We start from the raw sequence: 24,839 nt of genomic DNA, 5'->3' as shown, positions 1-24,839 counted from the left end.
ATATACTACAAGCGCGAGCTCATTAAGACGTACAACATCTGCACGGACTGGTGCGCAGTAGAAAAAAATTCCTACGAGAAAGCTTGAGCTTTTGATTATGTTAGTCAAATAGTTCACTTAAAATACATTGCCTTATAATGTTGATATAACAATTGTCATGGAAGCAGTCACCGTTGAATAAAGATTTTTTTTTATATTTTTTTTAAAGAAATGTTGAGTTGGATCAATTTCCCAGAAAATCGAGCTACACTGCAACGTCAGTGAGCTTAATATTTTGGAGTGCCGAAAAATGCAAGAGAGTTAGCAGGTCGGTATAATTTGAATTCTTGTTATGAGATCCGCGATTGGCCTCAAACTCTCTTCTCTAGGAAATTTTAAATGGGCCGCTAAGAGACTCCGCTACTTCTCTAGGTGAAAACTACTGCTGTTTATATCTCTTTTGTCCTAAAACATAATTCCTCCCCCCCCCCGGGTCTACTCACGTTTGGTACATCCATAGAGCCAGTGTATTCACCGAGCCATTACATCCGTCGATGAATTTTATAGCATGATGAAAGTACTGGCTCGTTGGATGTATTGACATGCGTATGAATGTAGCTGTCGATGGATGCAGTTTACTTTCTTGTGGGACGAAGATGCTCCATTGACATAATTGATCGTTGTACGTAACTACTTGTTCTGCCTGTTATCACGCTTAGCGTGCTAGTACATTCCTTAAAGCCAATAATGCCTGAACTTTTTTTTTTCCCGTTTTTTACATAATATTGATTCGGGAGCCCAAAGGCCGGCTTGCTCATCTCGCAGCCGGAGCCGCGGTTGCGACCAAGAGGGATTTCTATGTCGCGTGACCAGCTTTATGGAGAGATGAATGTACGTACATCGATGTGTGCATTTCTAGCGCGAGTGCTCGTTCTGCAGGGGAATCTTTGAAAGCCGCCACCTCGTGCTCCCGTGCCTAAGGCAATATACTTAAATAAATATTAAAGCTAGTAAACCAATATTTTTCTACCTGGATGAAAAGGGAAAATAATATGCTCTTCGAAAAAATAGTTTTTTTTTGCCCAATATTAATGTTAAAATCCGAGTTATTTGATTTGCGGGCAAAACCAAAATTGTAGCAATATAGAATGATGATGATAACGGTTGTAAGCAACTGATGTGCGCTCGGAGGTTCAGCGAACTCAGAGCGCTCAGAAGTTGGGTACAAGCACTATCATCATCGTCCCACTGGAATACAGTTTAGGTTTCGCCCACTAATCGAAACATTGTTATCTTAGCAATTCTGAGTTTTTTTTTTTTTTTTTTACTTTACATGTCCATAAGAGGTGTAAAAAATATTTGTCTCCCTCCGGGCTCAGTGTCTCTTTAAGGATGAACTGAGTATAATGGCAAAGAAATCCAAATCGGACACAACTGTCTAGCCCCTGCGGTCATTTTCTGCGAGCGAGATCGAATTTTCGTTCTCGAAGCGACACGAATAGGTGAGCGGCATTTGGCGACTTCCGGTTCCCTAAGAAATTTTGTTTCACAGTTGACAAACGACGACAATGCGCTGCAAGCCTGTGCAAGCATGGTTCTGAAACCTTCATACTGGTGTTTTCAGAACCATGCTTAGGGAGGCTTGCAGATCCTCATCGCCCTTTGTCAACAGCTAAACCAAATTTCCTAAGAAACCGTAAGTTACGAAACGCCGTTCACCGGCGCTAGGTGCTTCCATGCCCCCAGGAGATTTTCACGTGATATAAAATTTTTTCTTGGCCGCAACCGCGGCCGCACAGCGAGGTGAGCAAACCAGCGCAGGGTTCATACCAAGTGTATCACAATTAAATTTTATAAGGAATTCCGATTTTCTTTTTCTCTCTCTCTCTCAAACCGATTAAGAAGTGTGAATATGTGTACTGTTGCATTTTTCTAATAAATTTGTTTATGTTTAGTTAATTACTATGGTGAAAAAAGCAGTAACTGAAGTTTGATCAAAGAGGAAACAACAAAGAACGAGCCCACGATGCTCGTTCCACTTTGAAGATACCGAGGGCCGCAGCAAATTCATGACTCACAAAGGGTCCTTATACTCGCTTTTTCACATTTAATTTTTTCGTATACCTCATCAAAATATTGTGAAAAGTAAAAACAAAATCTATGTCTTGTGTGCTGCTTCATTCATTGATATCAAGTTTAGCATGAGATGACAGACAAGCTAAGCGGGGTTCGCTCTTTAATATATTTCTCTTTGCTAGCACATTATGGTGAAAGTGCGTCACTAGTGCCACTTCTTCCCACATAACGATAGCAGAAAAAGATTCTTGGCTTCAGTATAAAAAAATTCGAAACAAATTTATAATTAATAAAGTTTTTCTGGTTTAAGTTTACATCGCTCTCTAGAAACGTATTTCCCGCCTTTGTTGGTGCTGATTAATGAGTTATCGAAAAATTTCATCTCTTCAACAGTAGGAGAAGATTATAATATGCAATCAAATTCACTAAGGTGTATTTTTGATGCTCTTGTGGTTCATACATATAGGTACTTTGCACTAACGTAAACTGGTCCTCCTTTCTCGTGGCAAACGTTTCTCGGGCATGGCCTTTTCTTTACTAATTCTAGAAACAGGAAAGCAGCATCGCGAGCGAGCGGAAATGAGTGATACTAGCTTCCACTGCATTAACGGCCTTCTGACACCGGCAATAAGAACGGATATGACGTCAAGTCTTGGGCTCACACCCCGTCAGGGCTCCCACTGCCAACGCATTAAGACCCTATGCGCTAAACTGCTCTCCACCCTCAACGTAGAGGTGCGGGCGGATTGGGTACCGGGAAAAGCGGGCGGCAGATGCAATGAGGCCGCTCATGCGTGTGTGAGCGCGCAGTGAAGAATCCGCTCCGACCCGGATATTTTGGTCCCGCCTGCACTACTCGACCCGATCTCTGGGAAACAAAGGCCACAGCCAAGAAGGCGGATCACCTTAATCTCAAGGAGCAAACCCCAGCCAACCCTTCACCCCTACCGAGAAGTCTGTCTAGAGGTGCACAAGTGCTCCTTCATAAAGCACGCACCGGGGCGCTCTTACTGAAGACGTCCTGGCCCGATGGAGAACCTACACCCCCAAGAGAGGGTGCCCGCCTGCAACAGAATAGTCAAGCGATACTTCCACCTCACACACGAGTTCCCACTCCGAGTCAGCGTAGTCAACCGAGGCTCCCAACCCGGCGGTGACCTGCTCTACATGTTCTACAGGCGTTTCCCCTACAGTCCGACATCTACTGTGGGAGTGTGCGGGGCTCCAAACTGAGCGGAGTTGTTTTCTGAACCCCAATGTGCGTATCTACGAGGACTGGATTAACCCCAAGAGTAGTGCCTGTGCGAAAGAAACGCTGCTGTCTCTCTGGGACTTTGCGCGTGCGACGGGCATTGACCGAAGGATATAACCTCAATTTTCGTTTTCTTTAATCCCCCGCTTTAAACCGTCCCCTCCAGGCCGTCGCGCCATCGTTATCTTAATAAAGTGTAACAACAACAACAACAATATATATATATAGTGGAACAGAAAATGATCCAGAAAAAGGCATAATAAAATAATATATTATAATAAGTCCAACGTATTGAGTGGGGACCACCCTTTGTCAGGGTGACGTCAGGGTGCTCCCCTGGAGAGACCCCGGGTGCCGCCGGCTGAGTGCGGGGCTGGGGCCATGGGTGTTCCTGCGGAAAGATCCCGGGAGCCGTTGACCGGGTGCGAGACTGGGGCCACGTTCGCTCTTTCGGAGAGAGCTCAGTCTTCGCCGACTGAGTGAGGAGCTGGAACCACGCTTGCTTTTCCGGAGATCCTTCGGACATCGCCTGCCGGGTGCGAGGTTGAAGCATCGAGTATTCTTCCGGAGAGGCCCCTGGCGCGGCCCGCCGAGTACAGGGCTTAAGTTGCGAGTATTTTTACTGAGAACCCTTGAGCATACAGAATCACTAACAAAACTGTAGCCACAACTACTCCTCAAAAAGCCCACGTTCCACCTTTCATTTTCCGCATGCGTCTTCCAGTCAAGACCAAACGGACCAACAATTTGAAGATTCCTTTTCGCCATTGGGCCCTACACTGTCGCAGAACGCTTCAGGGCAATTATAGAAACGGAAGCAGCACATATGTACACCCGTCGCTACAATCTGCGCAGCAGCAACATAGATGCCGTCCAAAATAAGACACCTCCTTCCTGACTGACTGATTCAAATGGTACAATCCCTCCCGAGCACCACCAATCGGTTTAATTTCTGGACAAACGAAAAAAAAAAACAGATAAGCAGTTTCGGCACGAGCTGCACACTCGAATATTGCAACACTTCCTTAATTCTGGCGTCGCCCCAAAAGGACAAAACATAAAACTGAAACCATCAATGAGCACTTTTAACCAAAGCAAAACTAACGCGTTGAACTACATACTAAGGTACGCCTCTCTCGAGCTGGATAAGGTTGTTATCAAAAACAGTGAGCGCCGCGCAGTAGAACAAACCGAAATAGAAATCCGCCTTAAAAGGGGAAATTCACTTTGTCTCAGTGAAAGCAGAGAACTCGCGGAATGCAAAAAAACCCGATTGGGTGAGCTGAACCTTATAAAGATGAAAGAACTAGCACATGACAACGTCGAAACATCTCGTGCCTCCAGCACAATAAATAGCTCACAACCGCCATTTTAATCATATTCTAGCGGAATTCACAAACAATCTAAGCCTGGCACGGGCAACAAGCTCAAAACAAAAACAACAATACACACGAATTGAATAAGGGAGCAGCTAACTCCAGCACGTGGGAAAAACAACAGAACAAAATTAATTTGTCCAACGTCAACTTATCGGCCATGGAACTTTCCTCGCTTTCGAGGTTTCTCAGTTTTCGCGCCATGAATGAATAATTTAATAAATTCACATGTTTAAGGACAAGTAATTTTGTAAAAAACCTGAGAATTACAGAGTAATTCTCTGACGAACCCCAAGAAAACCGAGAACAAATCCCGAATGCCTCCGACCAATCCTGGACTCCTAACGCACAGCGCAATTGGTACCTTGACTTACACATTAAATTAGTCCAAGATCTAACATTGAGCTGCAATCGGAAGAACAAATTACGCCACAATCTCAATTCTCAGGAACGCGCCGCTATGGGAGTGCTTAACTCGAGGGACGATATCATCATCAAGCCGGCGGATTAAGGGGGAGCGATAGTTATTCAGAATAAACAAGATTACTTGTATAAGAGATTCATATAACTTAACGAAAAATATTTTTATACATAGCTGCAGGAAGATCCCACTGAAAGCTACACCAACTAATTAAAAAAATTCTACCATACCTTCTCAAAAACAAAAGAATTTCGACCGACATGTACAAAGCAATGAAGCCCAACTAGTCAAAACCTGGGCGTTTTTGCACGCTGGTCAAAATTCATAAACCAGGAAATCCAGGTAGGCCAATTTTGTCAGGAACTCATTGGCGTAACAGAAAATGCAAAGAGGTTACTATGGCTCAAGCTTAATTAACATTTATTTTGTCAGGATAGGCTCGCGGGGCAGAGTGGATGAAAAAAGAAAAGAAAAAGATGCAGTACGCCGTCTTGGACCATCACGACTTCAACCCGACTTTACTGATATGACTAATCTCGGCACACGCTTTTTCTACGACTCAAAAAAAAAGTAATTTTAGCAGAGATATACTAACGTAAAAATATAATTTCCTGTTCACATAGACTTTGCGATCGTTTATGGAATAGCAACACTAATAACTTTTCTCGTTTGATGGAATCGCGTCAAAATTCACGTTCTTCATACACGCCTTTAAATACAGAGCGCACCAGTAATATATCGAACTTGAATACACGCATTGAATGTGCAAAATAAGAAATACGGGTGATGTTCGAGGAAACAAATGCTAAGGAAGCACCACTATAGTCGGAGTAAACAAAGACGACGGCACGAGCGTTTCTGCTGTCTTGAGGATGCCGCCGCAACATCGCCGCAGGGGTAGATGCATCTTTCCTTCTAGGACGTGCTGGATTATCATCGCGACACGCTACGAGAATTCAGAGAATGATAGCGCTGTAGCTGAGCGACGAGCTTCCACCACGACGACCACTTCAACGATCACCACCTACGCCATGTCTTTCTGCAGAGAGCAGGAACCCCGAAACACGCAGGCGCAGTCTTATCCTTCTCTTGCTTCGTTTACCACACGATAGATGGCGCATTGCTCCGAGAATTAGAGAATTTGTCAATTTCCGTCACATCCCAAATTATTCATCAAATGGGGATCAAAATATTTTTTAACAAATCTTTTAAGAAACATTCGGAGGCTATTTATTGTTTCTAATTGCGGTGCTGGCGAGGTAATCTCTTATCCAATAGGCGGCGTGGATTGGGCTGCCGTGACGTGGCACCCCGGATGCATCGCAGTGAAAAGGCAGAGAGCTTTCGAAGGAAGGAAGATATAAAAGAGTCCGCTTTTCTTATAAATGTTCTATATTCCTTGTCGGAATGGGCGGCAGCAAGAGGTGGTGCGGCAGCTGCTCCACTCCATTTTATGGGCGGCAGCAGTTTCTTCCTTGCGCTGGGCCATGTAAACGTCGGTTTCACTGCATATGCATCAATGTGGTTTAGGAAGACTACGAGTACCTCATGGCCGACGGCAAGAGCACTTACAATTGCCCATTTTGTTCAGAGCGCCTGGACGAGTCGGACGACAAGTTCAGTGATGGTTCAGCGGCCATTCTACTCGAGGAGACAGAATCGAGTTCAGTCAACGTTATTCCTGGAACGAACACTAACCTTCTCGAGCTGGTGGTCTTGCTTCGCAAGGAAATCGATGACCATGCGAAGGCTGTCAAAACTTTGAAGACCGACAACGAGTCGCTGCGCATCCATCTGTCGCGCAACAGTGAATTGCTGCGTAAGTTATGCTTGCCAGAGGAGCAGCCGGTCGCACCAGCCGTGCCACCGAAAACACCGAAGAAGCCAGTGCCCTTCGTGAGTCATCATGTCAACTTTGCAGCGAACGACGGCAGAAGCAGGGCAACTGAACTCCCCCATTCCACGGAAGGTGATGACGTGGCTGCTAACTCGCAACACACCCGAGCAAGTCTTGTTGATGACGAGGGATTCACCACGGTTGAGGCCCGTTCACACCCTTGCGACCGAGTAAGACCGAAAGAGACCAAACCGGTTTTAAGGCCTCTTGCGACTTCTTAGGGCCAGGTCCCCCGCAGCGCATCCGGTCCTAAGAGGTCGCAAGAGGCTTAAAAACACGTCTGGTCTTTCTCGATCGTACTCGGCTGCAAGAGTGTGAACGTACCTTTACAAGAAAGAAAAGGCCTCAACCTACCCAGGGCGTAAGTACTACTTGCAAGCTCGCCTCCGTACCACGACCACCACGGCATCGTGTGCTCTTTGTCTCCAGACTGGCCCCAAGTACAACGGTTTCGGACATTTCAGAAGTTGTAGCCACTGCTTTGAAAGGAAATAATGCCTTGTGTACTAAGCTTGTGTCTAAGCATGAGAGCTACGCTTCTTTCAACGTATGTGTTGATATTAACGATTTTGAGGTACTCAAGCGAGTAGAAATTTGGCCAACAGGATGCATTTTTCGACCATTTTTCGGAAAGTTAAGAAATATGCGAGATGATTCTGCGATGGCCGGTGATAACTGACACAATGGAGTGCACGGTTTATTACCAAAATGTACGCGGTATCAGAACCAAGTCTTCTGAGCTTATGTCTGGAATTGTGGGAAGTTCCTTTGCCGTGCTATGCCTTACGGAGACGTGGCAGGCGGAAGGTATTTCTAGCACCGATTATTTCCCCTTATTTTATTGCGTTTTTCGCCAAGATCGAAATTACGCAAGCACGAGGCAAAAATATGGTGGCGGTGTACTTACTGCCGTGAATACTTCTTTACGAGCATGGAGAAGGCAAGATCTAGAGACTTTTTCGGATGCGTTTGGGTAGAGCTTGTATCGAATGATGGCGTCACAGTTTTAATCGGAAACTATTATTTTCCACCCCAGCTTAGCTCTGATAATTGTGTGGCAGAGCTGAGAGCTCTAGAGCAAAGCTTAGTTGTGTCAAAGTTTCGCGTTCACATTTATGGAGACTTTAATATTCCGGGAATAGACTGGGTGACAGATGTCACAACGGATGTTAATGATCGCAAATCGAAGGCGTCAAGCCTAATAGATTTTATGTATATAAATGGGTTTGAACAGTGCAATAAGCTACACAACTCAGCGGGCAACATACATGACCTTGCACTTGTGTCTTAGCCAATTGATAGTTGACGATCCTATAACACGTGTCGATCATTTCCATCCTCCTTTTGTTGTTTCATTTTTTTTTTACGCCCAGTCAACACGCTTTTTATAGCCGGACTTAGTTTTTATACAGCGGAGGAGATTATCTTAATATGTACTATTATCTTCAAAGTTGCAACTGGAATCCTATCTTGAAAGACACGTGCGTTGACTGAGCGACTGAGGCATTTACAAAAATTGTGTCGAGTGCCATGGATACATTTATACCGAAGCGCGCTTCACGGTCATACAGATACCCTCCATGGTTTTCATGGGAGCTGAAATGCTGCTTACGCAGGAAATTGCCCTATCACCGGACTTTAAAAAGAAAACAGGATTGAAGAAATGGTACGTGAAGTACAGCGAGTGTCGCTCTGTTGCAAAGCGGCTGTTTAAGAGAGATGAGAAATTTCACGTTTCTCAGACTGAGTCTGCTCTGAATTCAAAACCAAAAGACTTTTGAAAATCCGTACCCACCCAAAAAAAAAAAAAAAGAAAAAAAAAAGCGTAGAAGTAGTGTTTCTCTCTTACGCGGTAGTTCGGTCAATGCATCGAACCCAAATGAAGTGGCAGACATGTTTGCTCAGCATTTTATGTCATGCTTCTCTTCTGGAACTAACACGAATTCAGCTGTGAAATGCCAAAATACCTGATTTTTTTCCCGTTTGCTCCAATAGATGAGCCTGAGATAAATACATGCATAAGGGACATGAAGTCGAAGTTATCTGCTGGCGCAGACGGAATGCCGAGCTTTACCTTAAAGGGATGTGCTCATCTTTTAACTCCGGTGTTGCTTGATATCTTTAACCTGTCGCTACAATCGGGCAGATTCCCGTCTATATGGAAGCACTCGGTTATACTTCCGATATTTAAATCAGGTAATAACATAATTGTCAGCAACTATCGCCCTGTTTCTTTATTATCTAGTTTCTCAAAAGTTTTTGAGATGATGGTGCATAATTGTCTTTACAAACACTCCCGCCAAAAAATTTGTCCTGAGCAACACGGATTCTTAAAGGAAAAGTCCGTGGAAACAAATTTGTGTACATTCTTAGACTGTGCGGTGCCATTTGTTCATGGCCATCAACAAGCAGACGTTATCAACTTTGACATGTCGAAGGCGTTCGACAGGGTCAATCATGATCGGCTCCTGCGTAAACTAGATGACTATGGCCTATGTTTAACGTATTGTAATTGGTTTAGGAGCTACTTCAGCGATCGTACAAACTGTGTTCGTGTATCGGGATTTATGTCCAAAACCATTATTTTGTCGTCAGGGGTACCTAAGGGGAGCAACTTGGGTCCACTTTTGTTTTTAATCTTTGTGAATGACATTGTATCTTCGGCAAAAAATATTCTAAAGCGCTTTTATTCGCCAACGACATAAAGTTTTTTCGTCATTTTAGTTCACATTCTGAATGCACACTTCTTCAAAGCGATGTCGATAACATCGGTATGTGGTGCTTTAATAATGATTTACTTCTTGAGGAACATAGAGCACAGGCTATAGGTCTCTGTAGAAAGCGAAATCCCCTTGCGTTCAGTTATATCTTAGATGGCGTCGTCATCAAACGAGTGGGTGTTGCTCGTGATCTTGGAGTTTTTATAGATGAGGCATTAAATTTTAATCATCACGTGTCGGTCACATGCAACGCATCACTTAGAACATTGGGAGCAATTTCACGTTTCACAAGACAATTTTCTTCCTATGCATGTATTGTTCGTTTATTCTGTACTCTAATTCACTTAAAACTCGAGTTTGCATCTATAGTGTGGAATTGTATAAATGATACAGCATCTTGCTCTATCGAGCGTGTACAGAAGCGTTTTATTCGCATCGTTTCGGATCGTTTTTCCGGACGTAAGTTTTATTATAATTACGATCGGCTGCTCAAAAGGCTTGGTTTATGTACTCTGTTTGAGAGACGGCGTTGTCGGGTTATCTTGTTTTTACACAAACTTGTCAATGGGCTTGTAGATTGTCCTGTCTTGTTAAGCGCTGTATGTCTTCACGCCCCACCACGTTCAAGCCGTAATCGCAATTTTTTCTATCCATTCACGTTTTTTCACTCGTCTCCCCTAATACCAATGCAGCATGATTTTAATAAGTGGGATTGTTCGCTCCTAGAAATAGTCAGTGACAAGTAAACTTTTCGGCATAATCCAAAGAATATATTGTTTGCATGATCGGAGTGTTTCTTGAAATTTTAAGAGTTTTTCTTTCTTTTTTTTTTGAGGGAGCGGGTTGCTGTATTTGTATTTTCAGTGCCTCTTCTTCTTTTACCTTATCTTGCTTGTCAGATGTGGCTATGTGTTCTATGTTTGTTTGTGAGTTATGTTTGTGTTGGCTATAATTTCTCTGTGCTTATGTTTTTTTATCTTGTCAGCATTTGTTGTGTACCACACAAAGGGCCCTGTGCTGTTTATGGACACATAAAAATAAAGGTTATTATTATTATTATTATTATTATTAATATTATTATTGACCGTCCGTGGCGTGGAAGCTGAGCGTTGCCCCCTCATCTTGCCGCCGGAGGGCATTGTTTGTGACCAAGCTGGATCCGGTCACCACCTCTACTGAAGTCGTTGGGCATTTGTGTTCACTCGATGTGGAAAACTTGAAGTGCCACCGACTGAAGACTCGCTACAATACCTATGCCTCTTTTCACGTCTCTCTAGCTGCCGAAGACTTTGAGAAACTCTTTGATCCTGCTTTGTGGCCGAAGGATTGTCTTTTTAAGCCTTTCAGAGGCGCTCTTCGTCAAGAACTCCTTCACTCGTCTGAAGAAGCCCACAAGCGCAACACTAAATACAAAGATGAGTAACGTCGATTTGTTTTACCAGAATGTCCGTGGCCTGCGGACGAAAGCTGAATGTTTCTTTGCCAACATAACTCTCTCTAATTACTCAATTGTTTGCTTAACGGAAACTTGGTTGTGTCCTAGTGTTAGTTCCTCCGACTACTTCCCGCCTTGTTTTGATGTCTACCGTCACGATCGTGATTTCTCTTCTCGGGGCCGAGTAGGAGGCGGTGTATTGGTCGCGGTTAACAAACAATATAGTTCACGAAGACGTGAGGATCTGGAGATATTTCCCGAGTCTCTGTGGGTGGAAATTGAGTGTACTAGGAGAGAACGTAATTTAATAGGTCTGTTCTACCTTCCTCCTCAGACGACACCAGATGATTTCCAAAGGTGTCTTGCTGACATTGAAAGTACAATTAATGATTCACAGGGGAGAAATATCTTAATCTTGGGGGATTTTAACGCTCCAGGTATTAACTGGACACAGTTCAATGTCCTTACTGGCAACTTCTATTGTAAACAAAAGCGCAACTATCTCCTCAACTTTACTTCCTTTTTAGATCTTAGACAGCACAATAACATTCTAAACGATCAAGGTAATGCTTTAGATTTATGCTTTTCAAACACGGACGGTATACATGTGGCTCGAGGCGAACTTTCTATGGTTCCTGAGGATAGCTATCACCCTGCTCTTGATGAAGTTCTTTCTGTTTTAGATCCTCCGGTCCTCAGTCCCTCTAATGCTCCTTTCCCACACACATCGTATAAGTATTCAGCGGGGGACTACACTGGAATGTATCACCATCTTTCGGGTGTTGACTGGGCTTCTATCTTGGAGTCGTCTGTTATCAACGACCAAGTATATCTCCTCACAACTGTTGTTCAGGAGGCTATGGACATATATATCCCTCTTAAAACGTCTAAAAAATCTCGCTTCCCTATCTGGTTTTCTCGTGAACTCAGAACGCTTTTAAAACGGAAAGGTTTTTTGCACAGGAGGTTTAAGAACAGTGGTCTTTCAAAGTGGGAAGTTGAATTAAAAATTTGCAGAAAGCGATGTAAGAAAATTTTAAACCGTGATCGCCAGGCGCATTCTGACTTGGTAGAATCAGATCTTGTTAAAAATCCCAAGAAATTTTGGAGGTACCCTAAATCGCGCTTGGGGAAAAATATTGAGTCCGAAATCATCTTGAATCAGCACACCGGCAGTGCGAAGGGCATCTCTGAGTTGTTTGCGGATCACTTTGCGTCAGTTTACATTAATAATAATAACTGCTCTTCAACTCTTTTGCCTCACTCGGACGTACTCGGTGACTCATTAGGTTCTGTGGCTGTCGATGAGGAATGTGTTAGGCTATGTATTAAGAAAATGAAACCCACATTGTCTGCAGGACATGACGGGATACCCGCTGCAATTGTTAAGGATTATCACGAATTACTTACACCTATGCTGTCCACAATTTTCAATAACTCCTTGACGTCAGGGATATTCCCTGACGACTGGAAACTGGCAGTGGTTGTTCCGGTCCTGAAATCTGGAAATAGTGGTGATGTTCTTAATTACAGACCGATTTCTCTTCTCTCGTCTTTTTGCAAACTCTTTGAAATGGTAATCTATCAATTCCTCTCCTTCACGTTTCGTAGTATAGTCATTCCTAATCAGCATGGTTTAATGTCCGGCAGATCGACATCAACCAATCTCGTATCTTTTACGTGTACTGCCTCTGAAGTCGTTTGTAATAGAGGTCAGCTTGACGTTTTTTATTTCGACCTGCGTAAGGCATTCGACGTAGTCAACCACAACATCCTCCTATACAAGCTTTCCTCTTACCGAGTATGTGGTTCGGTATACAATTTGTTAAAAAGCTATTTGTCTGATAGGCAAGCCTACGTCCGCGTCAACAATACTACCTCGTCCTTGTACAAGGCAAGCTCTGGAGTGCCTCAGGGATGTGTCTTGGGCCCCCTCCTTTTTAATATTTTTGTGAATGATGTCTCTTGAGTTATATTAAATTCTTCATTTCTGCAGTATGCTGATGATATAAAACTTTACAAAAAATATCGACCTTAGAGGACTGCATCACGCTTCAGAATGACGCATATTCCTTCGGTCGTTGGTGTTTAGACAATGACCTCCGTTTGAATCATTCTAAAACAAAGGTAATGACATATTCTCGCAAGACCCATGATATATTCTTTCCATATAGTTATCATGGCGAACTGCTGTCACGTGTAAGTGAACTGAGGGACCTTGGAGTTGTCTTTGATTCAACCCTGAGATTTGACACTCACGTTATCAGAGTTGTTCAATCGGCCTTGCGCACGTTAGGTGCCGTGTCTCGGATAACGAAGGAATTCAAAAGCCCGTCCGCTTTTTTACGCTGTATTGTTCCTTAGTCAGATCCAAGCTAGAGTACGCCTCGGTTGTTTGGAACGGCATTTCCAAAACTAACAGTTTATCGGTCGAGCGAGTCCAAAACAAATTTATTTATATCTTTAAATATCGTTACCTTGAGAAAGGTGATCCTTGTCTGAACGGTGTGTGTAACTCGCAACTTCTCAACTTGTTGAGCCTGCAGCAGCGTCGGGTGAAGGCAGATTTGTTGTTGTTGTTTAAGACCCTGCACGGCTCGATTAACTCTCCCAGCCTTCTGTCCGAAGTGAGCCTGAGAGTTCCACGTGTGCCTACACGGCTACAATCATCTTTTTATATAGCTCGACATTTTATCCAATTAAACCCGATCCAATGATCGGCTGAGTGTTATAATCGCTACTCTGACACAATTGATATTTTTTACTCATGCGGGAGCAAGTTCGGAAAAGCTGTTCGAATCTTCCTTTTGCAGGAAAAGGACTGATCAATTCAAGCGTTCATGTAGTATTTGCTTTTTGCTCTCACACCTGGTGATGTCTGTTTTGTGCTTTTGGTTTCCCTTGCTGATTTGAGTGTCTTTCATACTTGTTAATATTTTTATTCTCAGACTGGAGAACTACGTTCTAAAATTGGGTTGTGTGTGTGTTTATACAGCCTAGAACTTGGTCTGCCTCACAGGGGCGACGAGTCTCCCAGCTGTAGATGAGAAATTTAGCCAGTGCGGTACAAACCGCTAGCCTGGGGTCTTTAACGTGCGTCACGCAGTAGTGATACACGACCGCACGCCGGTACGATGCTCATCCAGATCGAAACGGGCAGGGGTGGGGCTCGAACCCAGGATCCCTGGGTTCTGCAGCGCGAGCAACTACGTTCTCCTTCTGCACTCGTGTGTATGCGTGTTTGTATGTGTGTGTTTTTGCTCATTTTTTTATTGTGTCAGCACTAAGACGGATTGGTTGTTCCTGGACACTTTAATAAACATTGATTGATTGATTGATTGAATTATTATTATTATTATTATTATTGTCATGTTTGTCATAATATTATTGTCATTCATATTATTATTGTCATTATTGTCACTAAAGAAGAAGAAGTCAGAGGGGCAAACGTTCGTTTGCATCGCTCTGATGATTTATAACCAGATAATTAAGACCAGTGATTTTTATTTCACTTACGGAGTGGTGTCCAAGGCAACGATTTGTTCACCGGTCCAAGGTGAGGCCCTCATGTGTGGCTCTTGGCCGTCTTAATCTGACATCGCCAAAGTGGTACCGGTCAACACCATGCTTATCCCTCGACCGCTGGGCTAATGAAGTGCTTCCGTCAACGCTAAAAGTGCGAGACCTTCGCTCAGTTGTTTCAACCATCGCCATCGGTGTCCTTCAAGCTTCATATTCTGTGGCGTGTCTGCTACGCCAGGTCTCCTTCTGATATCCCTACAAGATCATCGGTGTCACCATGTCCCTGGGCTGTGGTGTGTGTGAGCTACAGTTTTAACGGTGTCCATAGCGCCCTGTTCCAGAGTACAGGGTACTGTGGTGCCTCTGCGCTACAGTTTTCGCGGTATCTTCGGTGACCTGCGCCAGAGCGTACCATACTCGTTCACGGCCCGCCGCAGGCCAAAAACAGCCGCTTTTCTTTTTTCGGTGAGCCTGGATCTATTTATTTTGATCTCAATTTGTTTAATAGCCACAGTATTACCCTACGGTGTCTGTGAACTGCGAAATCTGTTATTGAATCATTCTAACTTACCCCGTGCCATCCTCCCATCCCAGATTATTTCACGTCGTGCTCCAACCATAATGTCTCCTAATTGTAGTGCCTGTCTTGGCCCTCTTCCTACCGACGGGAGAATCATGACATGTTCTGAATGTCGTGATCAATACCATCTTGGCAAGCAGTGCTCTCACATTGCGGAGAGTACTTTCAAGACAATGGGCAAGGACAAACGCAAGAAATGGGTGTGCAGAAAATGCAGAAAATCAAAATCACAGTCCAGTTTCTCAGACACCGAATCAGAGTCAATATCTCAGGATGGCTCTTGCTCCATCTCGGTTCACCTCGATGCCGTTAACAAAAAACTTGACCTTCTGCATCATCTGAAAGAAAGTGTGGACAGGCTTAGTGATCTGCCTACAAACATTGAGGACCTGTTATTAATGAGACCAACAGTTGAGGCCTTGAAAGAGACAGTGGGAGGAGTACAGGATTCCATTACATTCTTTTAAAAAAAATATGACTCTATTCTTGCCTTTGTCAACTCAAAAGACAACGAGGTCAAGCTCCTGAGGTCAGAGGTCTCCTCGCTGCAGTTGACACTGTCTGAGCAGGCACTGGCAATACAGCAGCTACAATCCAACTTGAATGATAAAGAACAGGAGAGTCGGCAGTCAAATATGGAAATCCATGGAATTCCTTGCTCCCCAAACGAAGACATAGGTGCTATTGTGAAGACCATCGCAGTAAAACTTGACATACCAGGTTACATGGATACTGAGATACATAAGGTCCACCGGCTCCATGGCAAGCCTGATTCCATCCCACCTATTCTGGTTCAGTTTGCCTCTACGGACATCAAACAAAAGTGGATGAGTGCCCGAAAAAGACTAAGCTTGCTCTCTCGCGCAGATGGCTCACAAAAAGTATATTTTAATGAAAATCTCACCAAAGCAAACAAAGAGCTCTTCTGGCTAGCCAGAACAAGAGGCAAAGAAAAAGGCTATAGTTTTGTGTGGGTCAAAAATGGCACCATCTTTGCAAAGAAAGGGGAAGGCTTTACTCCCATCCGAGTCTCCAAAGCTGGAGACCTCGATCAGATTGTCTAATCATTGGCCGCTTTAATCTCTGACCTTTCCAGTTGACTTTTATGGCCGACTACCAACACTTCTCCGATCTGTCTTCACTTATAAATTTTTTTCCATCAGGAAACAGCACCCTCACAATTGTACATGTTAATATTCGAAGCATCAGAAAATACTGGGGCGAGTTTCATGTTATTACTCAAGGTATAAAGCACATTGTAGATGTTTTTGTCTTAACTGAGATAAATGTACATAATATATCTCAGGGACCCTTTACATTGTCTGGGTATCAATCATTCTTTAACACACGTGACTCACGTAGAGGAGGCGGCATAGCAATCTACGTTCAAGACAAGTGGTACTGCACTGAGTTGAAGTTATCTTTCACACAAGCTGAGTACTTAAGTATAAAAATTTGTAATAGCCACATCACTGTATCACTTGTGGCATTGTATAGGCCTCCATCATGCAACGTCCTAAAATTCCTCGATGAGCTTAATGTAAGCCTCACTGACATTGGCCCGAATGATAAAATTTGTCTCGTGGGGGATTTTAACAATGACATACTGAACTCCACAAGATCGAGCGTTTGTGACTATTTGACACTTCTTTCTAACCACGGTCTCGCTCCTCTCATTCAAGCACCCACAAGGGAAGAATCTCTAAACAACAAACTTGTTTTTTCTTGCATCGATCACATCAACGTCAGAAGTTCTGGGGTGTCTGCTAAGTCTTCTGTCATCTCACAAAAGCTAACCGGCCATTATTTTGTGGCGTGCCAAATAAACGGCGGCATTCTATCACAACAAGACAAGGAACGTCCAAGGCAGATTAAAATCACTGACAGTCACACGTTTGACAGATTAATCGCATCATACGATTGGAATGGCTTAATAAGCACTAGCGACAGTCAAACTGCTCACTCGGAGTTACTTGACGCATTCGACTATTGCACAGAACAGAGTACGAAAGTCATTACGACTAAGAAACGAAGACAGCAACATGTTTGGCTAACAGCAGATGTTCTCTCAGCTATTAAACTAAAAAATATCCTGTGGGCACGTCTCTGCCGGTCACCTAACAATCCGCAAGTAAAACTACAATACATAAGCCAAAGAAACCGCGTAACTGCTTTCATGCGCTCTGCAAAGCGAAAGCACTACCACAGTAAGTTCGTTGACGCGCGTTCTGATACCGCAAAAACTTGGTCCCTGGTCAATGAAGTGAAAGGCGGCAATACACGACGCACCATTGACGAAGTTATTAAGAAAAACTTTCACTTAAATATGACCCTTGTGGCGAATAGTTTCAATCACTCTTTTGCTTCCGTTTCTGGTGTATCTTGCCATGGACAAATTACGACAGACAATCGAGAAAAATCTTGTCTAAACAGTGCCTATCTCCCAAACATGACGGAAAAAGATCTACATACGCTGCTATTTAGCTTCCGGCCTCACAAAACCCCTGGCGTCGATAATATAAAACTGAGCGATTTGCAGCGCAATTTTCACGTTTTAAAAAATGTTATTCTCCACATACTAAATGGAATCATTCTCACTGGAGTTTTCCCCCTAAATTTTAAAAGCGCAATCGTAAGGCCTCTTTATAAGAATGGCGCACGCGACGATGTAAAAAACTATCGTCCCATTTCTATTCTTCCGTGTTTGGCGTTGGTTCTGGAGAAACATATTTTAAAATCGATGAACGACTTTCTGGATAAATACAACCTTATATCGCCCAACCAATACGGTTTTATTGCCGGCCGCAGCACTCAATCCTTACTTGAGGACATGTCTGATATCTTGCACACGTCGTTCGACAATAATCAATTTACATGTGCCCTTTTTCTCGACGTATCCAAAGCATTTGATTCCATCAGTCACCAAATACTCTTAAAGAAACTTTACAACTACGGATTTCGAGGTCCTTTCTTTTTGTTGCTTCAAAACTTTTTGACAGACAGATCGCAGCAGGTAATGGTTCGCAACGAAAGAAGTGCTAAGGTATTTCTCAAGTCAGGTGTACCGCAAGGGTCCGTTTTGTCCCCCCTGTTGTTTAATATCTACGTCAACGATCTCGCTAAATTAACATCAAGATGCTCAGTTTTTCAATACGCAGATGACACATTGCTGTTATCCACTCATGTCAGCCTGCGCAGTGCAATAAACACACTGCAAATAAATTCTACGAAAGTCATGGACTGGTTTGAAACCAATCAAATCAGAGTGAATGTACAAAAAACAAAGCTTATTTGTTTACGCAATCCACTTAAACGACAGTGCATCGACATCCCTTTTATATTACATTCCTCATCTTGTGTATCTTGCACCTGTACACCAATTTCATACCACAATACAGTCAAATACTTGGGACTTTTTTTCGATAGTGATCTCTCCTGGAACACACCTTGATTATCTGGCTAAAAGACTACGAGGTGTATCTTGTCTGTTATACAATATAAAAACGTTCCTCCCAATCTCCGTCAGAAAGACAGTCGTGAATGCTCTTGCCTACGGAGTTCTTCGCTATGGGATTACTATCTTTGCCAACTGCTCAACCCTCTGGAGGACGAAAATTGACGCCATTCTGAGGAACATCGCGAAAAACGTTGCATATAATCCGAATCTAAACCAGGACGATGATATATTCTCTTATGTGGGCTTGCCGCGTTTTCTACCCCTTTTTCATAGATGTGTCATCCTAAGACATTATTGGCTCAGTCAATTTAAAATACCTCGAACTGTCCAGCGCTCTGTAAGAAACAGTGAACACTTTATAAGTCCTCGTGTATACACTAAATATGGAAAATGTGTTCGGTCGTATTATGTTCCTCGCACATTTAACAAATTACCAGATTTTCTTGATCAAATTGACTCTCAGCGTGTCCTAAAAAAACGCATAAAACAATTGTGCTAGTAGCAGCCTATTGAATTATACACGACTGAAACCTCTCTAGGATCGACAGGAGGCTAGTTATTGTTACCATGTGAGTGACTGTTCGACCATCAGCCTATATGCCCGTATGATGCTTAAGTGTATATATGTATTTAACTGTATATTTACGTGTAGATCTAGGCATGCACGCCTATATGCGTTGCAGTGCACTCGATGTTGTATATATGCCCAATTACTCATTTATTGTGTGTGAAACCCGTGAAACAACTTTAAATTCTGTATAACTGTCTTTTATTCGCGCCTGAGAACAATCAGTCTCATCACCACGGGGTCTAGTCGCACAAGCCGACCCTGGCTTCGACTGACCCGCCTCGTACCTGCTAAAGAAAGAACAAGCCGAATAAAATTATTATTATTATTATTATTATTATTATTATATCAAAGATTAAGAATTGTCTCTCCCTTTTTGTGTTTTGGTTATTTTTTCACACCTTTTACAACGTGCGGCGGATGTAATTCGATTTCAGAATCGTTTAATGCTCCCTTTAACCCGTACTGAATACGGCAGCTATGCCTGACGTCATGCGAATGCACTCTACTCCGTCTTGCGTAAAAGTATACCGCAGCAGATGTTTCCAATCAACCCAGAAAAAGCAGCGCTGATAAAGTGCTACGTGACCAAGAGTTTCCGTTTTGCTTGGTCCAAACTGAGGGTTGGGCCTCGATGGCGAAAGTTAAGACATTTTGGATTATCTTTCACACCCGACATCGCACAAAACGGGGGCTTCGTTCTTTGGAAGTACTAAAAGTACCCACTGTTGCTCTACGTGACATTCTCAAACGCAGTCTCTGGCACTAAATAACGCTTTTAAAAAGTTGTCGGATTTTCTTTTTCATGTTTCCTTGTCATGCAAGAATAAGAATCGGAAGGAACCAAGTGTCGAATCCTACAGGTGCGTCCCGTGCATTGGTGTGAGCTCGAGGAACATATTTGACGGTGAGAGATGCCCTGTGGCCCACGTAACTATCAAGAACGGTGTTCTATGTACCAACCCGAATAACCCATCGACTCTCCACGCTTACTGTTCGGTGGGAATAAGGCGAGTTTACTGCACACGTTGGCAAGCTTATTAGGAGCAGAGAAGGCGACGTTGATGTTGAACTTGTTAGCGATTTTCTTGATGCCATGGGAGAACCTGTGGAAGTAGGGAAGAACGACAGGTCTCGTGGTTCTATTCCTGGCTCTTGGTGTAACAGATATTTCCTTATTTTTTTGTTTTCAGGATGTTCTCTGCAATCGATGTTAATAACGAAATGGGATATCCGGCGGATGTTAATCTTGAAATTTGCGCCTCAAAGCTTACTGAAATAGAGTGCTCGCAGGATTTTTGAAGAGAGTTGAAGAGAGCATCTTGAAAACAAAAAGTAAGGGAGCATCTGTCACACCAAGAACCAGAGATAGAACCACAAGACCTGCCGTTCTTCCCTACTTCCACAAGTTCTCCCATTGCATCAAGAAAATCGCTAACAAGTTCAACATCAACGTCCGCATGTCTGCTCCTAATAAGCTTGCCAGCTTGTGCAAACGAGTCAACTCACATAATTCCCACCGAACAGTAAGCCGTACCAAACAACATCAGAACAGCTTCGTTGAGTGCGCCGAGGAAGTGGTGTACTAATTTCCCCTTTCGCGCGGGGAAGTTTACATAGGGCAGACCGGGCGATGCCTTAATGATAGGCTCCGTGAACACAAAAAACGACAGCACCAGAGCTAACTCTGGCCATCTAGGCATACACTGCCGTGATTGTGGGTGCGACGTTCATCTGCCATCCTGTACAATTTTAGGTAGGAACAGTAACCAATTAACTAGAGAAATTATCGAAGCTGAACATATCACCATGAATTATAAAAACTGCAATAGTAATCCATCTTTACACCCGACAGAAAAAAATGAAAAAATTTAGGCGTCTAGGAGATCGGTTCGCGTGATTCGGGAAATTCGGTAGTGCAAGAGGTAGACGAAGACAAAGTATATATAAAAACGAGTTGTTATAGTCGGTTGCAAGCTACGAAAAAACCGGAAATGCCTCTCAGAGGGAAATGTAATCCTACGCCGAGAAATGCCAGCCAATCGTTTTCATGACGTCACGATTCCGTAAACCAATCGCGATTCTTTTGAAAAAAAAAAAAAAAAGCTGAACATGGCTGCTGGCCTTGGCAACGCGACGCTAGTTTCTCGTGACAATTATTCTGTTTTTTTGCACCCTGTTTTACGTGCCCGAGGTTACGCCACGAAATCTTAATGGTATCGGCTTGCGTTTGCAGCAGTTTTTGCGTGACGACATGAGAATCCAGCGACGCTATCGCCAACAAAAATTTCAAAGCGGGCGCGAGGCTTAGCACTGCTGAGAGGTGAGGAGCTACGCTGGAAGACGGTATGTTAGACAGTATCTTGGACAGAAACTGAATTGGGAAGACGGTACATTGGAGATGACTTTCTTTCTTTACTAAACAGCTATTTCGTTGACAAAAACGTATTCTAACTTATTTAAATGTCCTGAATGAATTAAATAAATATTGTAGTCGTTTAAGACACGTTTCCTGGAGGAAAAAAAAAGCAATGTTGCTAGCGAACTACTTTCTCGACGGCGGAGGCGCTTCAGATGGGCGCGATGCGCTTGTGTGTGGAGCTAAAAGATTGTTCTCAGATTGCATCCGACTATAGTCAGCGCGGTTTGTTTGAATTTTTGTTTTGTGTGTAAGAGCCTGGTGTTGTTTGCTAAAGTGCGTTGTAGTGTGTGTAAAAATGAGCAACCAATTCACCCAAGCTGCTACGTTAACTTGAAAATGTTTAGCTTTTTATGTGTGTGAACGAGAAACTGCATGTTCAACTACGCTTGTCTTTATTTTTATTCAGGTGCACTTTCTCGTTCGTGGCCATAATAGAATAGAATTCGCCTCGAGATCAAACACAGCCGCCACCGTGCGAAACACTACGAGTGTGGATACCGCCGTACGTCGTCTGCTTTTGGAGCGCGTTGAAGCATGGATCCTCGCGACGATGAAAACTTGTTTTTGGGTAAGCTGCGCTATTTACATTGTGAAGGTTTTTTTCTTCGAAAAGATTGTATCGTTCCATGAGCGTGGAATACGTACTCAAGGTAACAAAGTGACATAATTTCAAACAACAAATTCATTATAATGCAGTAGTACCTGTAGCAGACTACGTAGTGAGGTTAAAAAGCGGACACATATTGTTTAAGTCCACTCTTTGTGCCAATTGCTAAAATCAAACAAATTTTGGGAACAGAAGTGAAATTAAATGGCTTTGCTAAATTATCATCTTTCATCATTTGTAAGTCTGAAAATCACAGTAAATTTATATAAAATATATCCACGTGCGAACTTCGAATAATTAATTCTGCTGTCAGACTGTACAATAGAGAAACTAATCAGTTTTAATTTAAAGTTCCCTGATTAGTATGATAAATATTCTTAATCCTTGCAATCCCATTCTAAGTACATTACCAATTCTCTACGTTCAAAATGAACGCTTTAAAATATTGCTAACTGACCACGGCACTTGCTATCAAAATTAACGCGTTCTATTTCTCCTTCGGCAAAGATATACGTGAACGGATTTTGTTACAATATAGTTGTATTCGTTCTGCCATTTTAAGGCAGGGCACGTTTGGAATCTTGAACGGCCGCGTGGCACTTCACAAATTTTAAATGCGCCGTGTAACTTATGGAAGTAGCACGTTTTAAGCAAAATCATTCAAGTCAAAATGCTTTTGCACAAAAAAAAAAACATCGCCAGCGTAAGTCCGGGCGCAATTGTTTCATTATAATGACGTGGTTCATTTTCTTATCACGCACGTGCACATCTATGGCTTTTATTTGATTCATATATAACATGAAGTCTCTTTTAAACACTTGTGTTGGGAAACAATAGCTGTTTGAACCTTTTTTCTAAACTAATATTCACTGGTAAAGGCACTTGAATCATCGCTGATCCAAGGTGATTCTGCTCATTAGGCAAATAAAACACATTTGACAGTATGTTGTGTGGTGCCTTAATAAATCTCGAAGTATGCGTGTGTTAAATCCATTTCAACACCATCGTGCGTATTCAAAACTTGAGTTTTTAAAATCAACACCTGGGAGTTAATGCTATTGTGGTTACCTATGAGTACAGCAAGATATGTGGGTAGGATTAAATACGATGTGCTGGCTTTAAACGACTGCAGACACCTTATAGATATTTCGCGTTTGGCAGAGGGGCTCTGCAGTTTTTGTTTCCTAAGAATATATATCCCTAATTGCTAAAATAAATTAAAGTTTTAAGTTGTATATATTTCACCTCACAGTACCAATTTTAACAGACATTAAAGCGTCCAAAGTGTCCAAAATTTCCTCTGATACTATTTTTTTTCTTTCTTGTTTGGACTTCCAATCATTCGAATGCCCTCAGATATTCTAGGCATTAGGAAATTTTTGAGTAAGAGAAATTTGTGACACGAAACGACCTTTCACGTCGAATTTAGAATGGCTCGCTTTATGTGGGTGGCCAAACTGCTCTCAGACGTCCCCAAGATGCTAGCATGTGGTGATATCTAAGGGCCGATCTATGGACGGAAGGGTAGTGGATAGACGCCATAAGCAGCTAATTTTGTCTCTAACCACAATGCCCGCTTCACTCAGAGCAAGTAACAACGTATTTTGCTCCTGACGCATAGTCTGGCGTTGAAACACCGGCATTCGGAAAGTCTCATAGTCCCAGGAAAACCACCTGATTGATGATCCTTGTTTTATGAGCGCGAAAAACACTTTAATGTAGTGAGTTACTGGAAACATTATGCCTACATAACGTTTGTACAAGCTGTGCGTCTACAGCCAGGGTTTCTTGTTACAGGGTAATAAAGAAGGCAGCTGTGTTAAGGCCGATGAAAAGTTCTTTTGAAATGTGTAATGGCCGTCTCTGTCGGTTTTTCAATACACGCCATTCCTATTGAAGTCTACATCTTTTGAAACATTCTTGCAGCACGTCCGAAAAGGTTTTGCGAAAACCAGGTCACTTGTGCACGAACGAAAAAATTCGAACTCTTCTGCAGTTCTGCCAGCACTGACCCACAAAAAAAACACCTTAACATTTAAACAAAACCCCGAACGCGTACGTGTTTTTGATTGTTGTGTTTCTGATAAAAAAAACCTATAAGTTCGACACGTGTTAATGATAAATAAAAGTAATTTTCATAGTAGAGGACGACCACACAATTAGTATTGCAACGCACGTTGCACAGTATACCTTGAGTTGAATAGTGAACTATGCAAAAGATGTCTAAAGTGAAAATCCCCCCATTAAATATGATATTAATTTGTACATAATTCAACAAGTCATTCTTATAATAAAATATTTGAGTCTCCGAAAATCGTATGTATTTTCCCACCAATCATTTCTTCATATGCCTGATAATCTTTTCAAGATTGACTCTTTTATAACTCTAAAATATATTGTATTTTTAATAACATGGGGGGATAAGGTATTTTTAAATGCAGCAGCAATGACAGAAAGCACATAAATTTCACTGACACACAGTAAAGTTTATTCATAAATGCCATTCAATGTTTATTAATGCATGTTG

Source organism: Ixodes scapularis, unplaced genomic scaffold (genome assembly GCF_016920785.2).
Source record: "Ixodes scapularis isolate PalLabHiFi unplaced genomic scaffold, ASM1692078v2 PGA_scaffold6__148_contigs__length_123643588, whole genome shotgun sequence".
Classification (NCBI taxonomy): domain Eukaryota; kingdom Metazoa; phylum Arthropoda; class Arachnida; order Ixodida; family Ixodidae; genus Ixodes; species Ixodes scapularis.
This window is presented reverse-complemented; position numbering follows the sequence as displayed.